At 36.0% G+C, this 7,306-nt stretch overlaps 1 long non-coding RNA gene across 1 annotated transcript; it reads left to right on the forward strand.

Annotated features, from left to right (window-relative positions):
- Positions 1-4,507: 4,507 nt before the first annotated feature.
- LOC111551119 lies at positions 4,508-5,169 on the forward strand. The gene is made up of 2 exons (XR_002734276.1): positions 4,508-4,565; positions 4,954-5,169. It is a non-coding gene; the product is annotated as an uncharacterized LOC111551119 (long non-coding RNA).
- Positions 5,170-7,306: the final 2,137 nt, after the last annotated feature.

Consider the following 7,306-nt stretch of genomic DNA (forward strand, 5'->3'; position numbering starts at 1 on the left):
TATGCAAGAATCATAAAAGTTGTGTGCTGATAAACTGTAAATTAATGTACCAAAAGGAAATAAAAATTTCAATTAAAAGTAAAAAAAAAAAAAAAAAATCAGCCTTCCCCACTTCGAGTATTGAGAATGATGGCTTTACCCATGGGGAAAAACACATTTAGGATTTTAATTATTATTTTAGCTAATTGGCTCCTGCTACCTACTACTGGGCTTATTCTCCTTATATTGTATTATTTGGCTTTTTATCTTAACCCCTGTTGCTACATGCAGTCAGCCCTAACGTCCAGTTTTTGCACTGGTGCTTTCAATTTGTTTCATTTCATTTACAAATCTGGATCCTACACTTCCTTCCTTCTTCTTCCCCAGTGGAAGCCATTTGAATGATTTAGCTCATCTTCACAATATATTTCTGAATCCATGACTGAGCACAGTTTCTCAAGATAAGACCCCAGCACAACTAGTTCACTTGCATCTCTTGTTTGGTTCCCATGAACAACATCTTCCCTCTCCTGGCTTGTTGTTGCTCTGGCACGTGACCAATTTTTGTGAACATACATGTGATCCAAATATTGACAGTTCACTATGCCACACCTTACCCCAGCCTCATCATAGCATACACTAGTAAGTGGTCAATGTAAAGAAAAATTTTACCTTGTTGCTTAAATGTGCTATTTTCAGAGAGATTGCATAACCACTAATAGGTAACTTGCTCTCATGTTCTTGGACATAAAACATTAGAATAGTGGTCAATCTCTGGCCCACATGCATCAATTAGAATCTGTCGATTAAATACTTTGTTCATATTTTCTTATTCTTTTTTCTTTGTCTTTGTTGAATTGGGTTAATAGATTTCCAATAGTCATTCAGCAGCTAATTCAGGAACCAGACAAATAACTTACTTGTATGGAAAGGAAAGAGGTAATGGGAGATAGTAGCAAATTAGAAAGTGTACATCTACTTTCTAATTTGTGCCTGTTACTCAGCTACTAAGGATGGTTGATCTCTAGAAACCATGTCAAGTATTTCTACATTTTCTAATCTAATTATTTAAAAAAACTAGACATTATATTTCTCTAATAATTATCCTAGCGACTTGGGAGGTTGATGTGGGAGAATTTATTGAGGCCACGAATTCAAGACCAGAGTGAGCAACATGGTAAGACTTTGGCTGTAAAAGATAGAAATAAATTTTAAAAATAAGCTGGGTGTGGTGGCACTCACCTATAGTATCAGCTACTCAAGAGGCTGAGGTAGGAGGATCACTTGAGCCCAGAAGTTGGAGGCTTTAGTGAGCTATGATTACACCACTGCACTCTGAAAACAAACAAACAGACAAACAAAAACAAAAAGAATTATCTTAATTTTGAATTGTTGGCAAATTTTAACTTAATATAAATTTAATTGTTGGTAAATTTCGTGTTTTTGCCCCTGGACACTAATTTCTAGTTTGCAACTTTTATTTCTATTTTGCTTATGTTGCCTTATTTTTTATTATTTTTTTTTTACCATGCATGATATTTTTACAGCATAGTTTTGCAAATGTTACCACAAACTATGCATAATCAATGTACATTGCTAGATCAAAAGTCTTAATCTTTGATCTACAAAATAGCCACTGAGTTATCACTTAAGAACACTAAAATTATATTTTAAATTAAAAGTTTTGATAACTTAGCCCAAGGGAATAAATGATGTGGAATTGCAAATGCTACAAGAGAATAGTAGGTAGAGAGTTCTTACAGTGTGGGACATGAAACTTTTAGGCTTCTCTAAAAAATAACTAAGATGTGCCTAATCATTCATAGTTAGTATTCTATGTCATAACATTAATGAATTTGTTACACAGAATGATCTATGCAAGGACCTACTATTATCTATAACAGTAAAAAGTAGACCTGAAGACTTGGTCAATCTTATACAGATTTAAGCAAAAGTTGTAGAACCAAATATTGATGATCAAGCTTCAGGTTTCCCCCATGACACAAGCTTCAGGTTTCCCCCATGACACAAGGCCAGTTGTATTTGAAACATACCCATTTTCATAAACCTGCCCAGGGGAATTGGCAAAACAAGTAATCGACACAATGACTTTGAAACATGGTACCTGATTTTAGTGCCTCTGAAATATAACTTACAGATGAAGAAATTTTCAGTATTATCATCTTCTAACACTTCAGCACTGAGGAAATTGTAAGAAAGAGGACCACGAAGTGGCCTGACAATTGCTCCTGGCTTTTAATTTAATATTGTTTTTAACAATATTAAATTTTTATAAAATACATGCTGTGCTGGCAACTTACAACTGTGAGCTATCCTGAGATTCAGATATAATGATGACTAACGGCAATTTCTTTCTTTATTGTGTGACATATGTGGGTGTGATTATGTAACTTCCTCAAGGCAAAATGCTGTTTTAAAGGCTTACCTAAAGAAAACGGAACTATTTTTGTTTCTGAGTTGATTATACTTTGATTTTTGTTTAACCTATTCTCCTAATTAACGGTCTGAAAGAGATATTTGACTTTCCAAACACCCCTAGTCCTCGTTCATGGATTTCACATTGTGTAGACAATTGGAGAATTTTCTTTCTTTCTTTTTTTTTTTTTTTTTGAGACGGAGTCTCGCTCTGTCGCCCAGGCTGGAGGGCTGGAGTGCAGTGGCCGGATCTCAGCTCACTGCAAGCTCCGCCTCCCGAGTTTACGCCATTCTCCTGCCTCAACCTCCCGAGTAGCTGGGACTACAGGCGGCCGCCACCTGGCCCGCCTAGTTTTTTGTATATTTTTAGTAGAGACGGGGTTTCACCGTGTTAGCCAGGATGGTCTCGATCTCCTGACCTCTTCTAATGCAGTTGGTGGAACCTGATTTCTGTTGGCCTTTAGGGAAAGCATCAACTTCGCTTTTTTTTTTTTTTTTTTTTTTCCCTTTCTAACCCTCGCAGGAAGAAATTCTAACATTGTACTCACTGGTGAAAGTCTATCCTTTACAAAGAGGCAAAAGTTGTGTCATTCCCTTGGCACATTGACATGTACCTGTGAGACTCTCCAACACTGAAGATTTATTTTCCCCAGTGGTTGGTGGTTAAAGACCTGCCTGGGGCCTCCTTCTTTCTGGGGTGGGCCTGAAACCTGAGAGCTAGGCAGAAATGTAGGTGGGTCCCAGAAAAAAGTATCTATGGGGTGAATGGCTTATCTTCTACTTTGTATGATGAGAAGAAAATATTATTTCTTATTTCCGCTCTTCCTTAGCATCATCTTTCTTTGCCGCTTTACATTAGAACAGCATCAAATTCTTAGAGGCCATGTAAATAAAGTGTGGGCCTAAGGGATAACTAACAAGATAAGACTCGGTGTTTATTCAAAAGTGGTCCTTACAGGTTTGGATATCTCACAGGATTGTGATGTGCAGATAGAGTTTGGGACTTTAAAATATATGCATATACAGTAATACACAGAGCAAATTTATCTGGACTTTTTCTTTGGCCATACACCTACACATTTTTAGTATTCTAGAATTATATCTGCCATATTCTTTTTTCTATATTAAGCATAAGAAATGTGTGGATTAGTAAACTAGGGGCAGACATGCACAAAGGCCCAGGCTTTGTAAAGGAGTCTTACTCCTCAGGCAGTTTTCAGAGCTGCATTTAACTATGGGCAAAATCCCATGCAAAATTCTTGCTCAATAAGACATTCTGGAAACCACCTAATTTTAAGAGTCTGAGTCTAGTTTTAGAGTTAAATTAGGCTCGCATGGAAGCTCAAATCACAATGGTAACCACTCTTCTCATGTGCAAATGTATGCATTTAGAAAGGATACTGAATTTTGTATCTAAGGTAATTAGTTTTGGGTAGGAATGGGATTCTTTTCTGGAGATGCATTTACTGTGCTGATAAGTTGCATAATATATGAAGCATGGCACTATATCAGTATATTTATAGGTATTTCGATGTTCATATTTACTGCTGGGATTGGAGAGGAGGTGACTTGCTTTTGACAATGTAGGTGTTTAAGGCTGATATTCATATTCAGACAAACATTATTCACTATCATATTCAGGCAAACAGTATTGATTCTCTGGAAGTTAGAAATAGAAGTATTTCCAATTCAAAGTATTTATCTTCCCTCACGTATTCCAAGGATTCTAAAAAGCTATCTGTTGTACAAACATTCTCCAAAATAGTTAGAATAATTATTCTATTAGATTTTTCTAGTAGGACAATATAGCGTGATCTTTCCTAAAATGTGTTTTGTTTCTGCCTTGAATCTGATTCAGCCATTGAAATCAAGTCTGGGATTCTGAAGTTCAAGATCTGGTCATTTATTTTCTTTTCAAACTCAAATATATGCAAAACCCTACCCATAACACTGCAGGGCTATTACCAATTCCCCTAACCACCAAATAGTCTTAATCCTCTATTTTGAAGAAGCATCAGTTCTATCCCAGCTCTGCTGCCTATAAAAAGATAGCAGCGGGAATCAGAAAGATTCTCTGTTCCTCACAGAACCAGATTTCTGAGACAGAATGATCAGGGTCAGAGATGACATTTAGGATGACAAGCTTAAGGGTAAGAATGTTGCCTATCCTGGGTTGAAACTGTTTCATACAAAGTCAAAGCAAAAACTTCAAAGCTATGTCAGAGAGAAAAGTATTGCAAAGAGTTATACAGAAAGAGATGAGTTTTTTTTAAACAAGCAAACTGAACAAAGGTACATAATGGTGCAGAGTCTGTGTTCCTTGGTTGACATCCCATGGGTATTAACCAGAATGGTATTAGTTCTTTGATCCATTCACCTTTGGCTGTAATGCAAGATTAAGATGATAGTTTCAACTTGGGAACATTTGGAGTTTGTGAGTAGGGTTATTTGTATGCATCTATGTGCCCTTTGGAAGAATTTGTAAATGATTTGCTTAATAACTTTTAAAATCTGGTTTTGTTCTGACATTGCTCCTAGGTAATTGGTTGTTACAAGAGAAGAGAAAGAGCAACAGTGAAAATAAACACACGCACAAAGCAAAGGCATTTTCTTCCACTTCAACAGAGCTTCTAGGCCTAAACAGGGCAGGCAAATTGTGGATGTCACAGTGCCATTAACAGCAAAGCCCAGTGACATGAGTTTGTCTATGTAATAAACCTGCACATGTACTCCTGGATCTAAAAATAAAAATTTTAAAAATAAATAAATAGTTAAATTAAAAAAAGAGTACTCTCAATCAGCAAGGTCATGACGCTATTGCCAATTGATTAGTTTTTGTCATATAATGACATTTGATTGAGAACATGATTTATTTCATTCTATTACCATATAATTAATTTATAATTAATAGCTGCAATTCTGTCAATTATCAAACATTGAAAGGTGGGCATTATTAGTTTTATTGATGTTGAAACCTTTACTGTGAAACCTATAGAGGCTTGCCCAGAGCGAGGTGGATTTGATCCTAAAGTCCGTGTTCTTTCCCTCAGACCACACATGTGCTCTTGAAGCCCATTCCACCAGCAGAGTTCCTTTCACTTATGGTAATTACTTTATCAATTTAAACAGTTTGGCCAAGTCTTTTTTGGAGAATGACAGAACATTTAGTGGCCTTTTAGTAGCTTTCTAGGCCAAAATCCCATCCAATGAAAAAATAACATCTTCATATTATCTGAAGAATGGTCTTTCATCCTTGATCTGAACGTGTCACATAATAAGGAAGTACAGTATTTCAAAAGGATGCTATTGTATTCAGCAGAAATCACATCGTTTGAGTAACTATTTCCCTCTTTTCTTCATTCTGCTTTTTGGTGCTATTTAGAAAAAAAAAAAAATCAAGTCTTTCTTATACAAAGCCTGTAAAATATTAAGCAATAGCTAAATCATTTCTTCTCTGAGTCAAATCTCTTTAATATCTTAAGCTACTCCTATGCCAGGAAACCCCTAGGAAATCTTCTATTCAAATCACAGGCATCTCAATCACAATCACTCGCCAAATAACATCCTTTCCTTCATCTAGAAAATAAAGGTTTCATAAAATGTCACTAAAGTAATTTATCTAAATTAAAACCAATAAAGGAAGTAGAAGCATGTAAGGTTCTGCCAAGCTCTAACATCTTGATTTCTGTCTAGACAAATTACAAACATTCTCTATTTTAAAATTATTTTTAGTCTTCAACAGAGGCCCCTTTTCTCAGGGTCTCAAATTAGGAAAGATACAACTGGATATCACTCCTATTTATCAGAATATTAAAGAAGGGCCAAGAAACCTCAGTCCTGAGAAAACAGAGAAAGGCCACATCCACAGATTGTGGTTCTAGATGATTCACTCTAAGTTGAGATGCAGGAAGAAGGTTTCGCTTCCTAAACATTGGCAACAAAAGAAAGTTGCCATACAAACATAAATCACAAAATCTTGTGTAGTGATATCTAATTATTATCTCATATTCATTCATAGAAAATAAAACTGACATTTAAAAATAATTTTGATTTATGAACTTAATATCCTGAATGTTCTCATTGGTATATAAAAAGAACCAATTAATTAGGGCTTGGTCTTGTGTCAAAATACTGTAAAATAGTAACTATAATTTATAATGTATAAATCTTTGTTATATGATCACAGATATCTGAACGTTATCTTGTTTGTTACTATTTCTTATTATGCTTTTGCTGACAGAAAATCCAACTAGTTATAAACTATTAATGAGTCCTTCTTTTAGGGTGTAGCTCTAATAATTAGAAAGAAAAATAAACTTTTTTCCCCATGCAAAAAGAATGAAACTATGTCCTATGCATCAATGTGAATGAAACTGGAAATCATTATTCTAAATGAACTAACTCAGAAACAGAAAACCAAATATCACATGTTCTCACTTATAAAGGGGGAGTTAAACAATAGGTATGTACAGACACAAAGATGGAAATAATAGACACTGGGGAATCCATAAGCGGGGAGCGTGGGAACAGGGTGAGGAAGAATTATCTATTGGGTGCAACGTTTAATATTTGGGCGAGCTGGGTGCAGTGGCTAACACCTGTAATCCAAACACTTTGGTAGGCAAAGCTGGGAGGATTTCTTGAGCTCAGAAGTTTGAGGCCAACTCAGGCAACATAATGGTATCCTGTCTCTATAAAACAAATACAAAAATTACTTGGGCAGGCACCTGTAGTCCCAGCCACTTGGGAGGCTATGGTGAGAGGATCCTTGAGCCCAGGAAGTCAAGGCTGCAGTAAGCCACAATCACACCCCTGCCCACCAGCCTGGGTGACAGAGATAGGCCATCTCAAAAGAAAAAAAAATCGGGGTGATGGGTACACTAGTTCAATC

The sequence above is a fragment of the Piliocolobus tephrosceles genome, chromosome 15 (assembly GCF_002776525.5).
Source record: "Piliocolobus tephrosceles isolate RC106 chromosome 15, ASM277652v3, whole genome shotgun sequence".
NCBI classification, from domain to species: Eukaryota; Metazoa; Chordata; class Mammalia; order Primates; family Cercopithecidae; genus Piliocolobus; species Piliocolobus tephrosceles.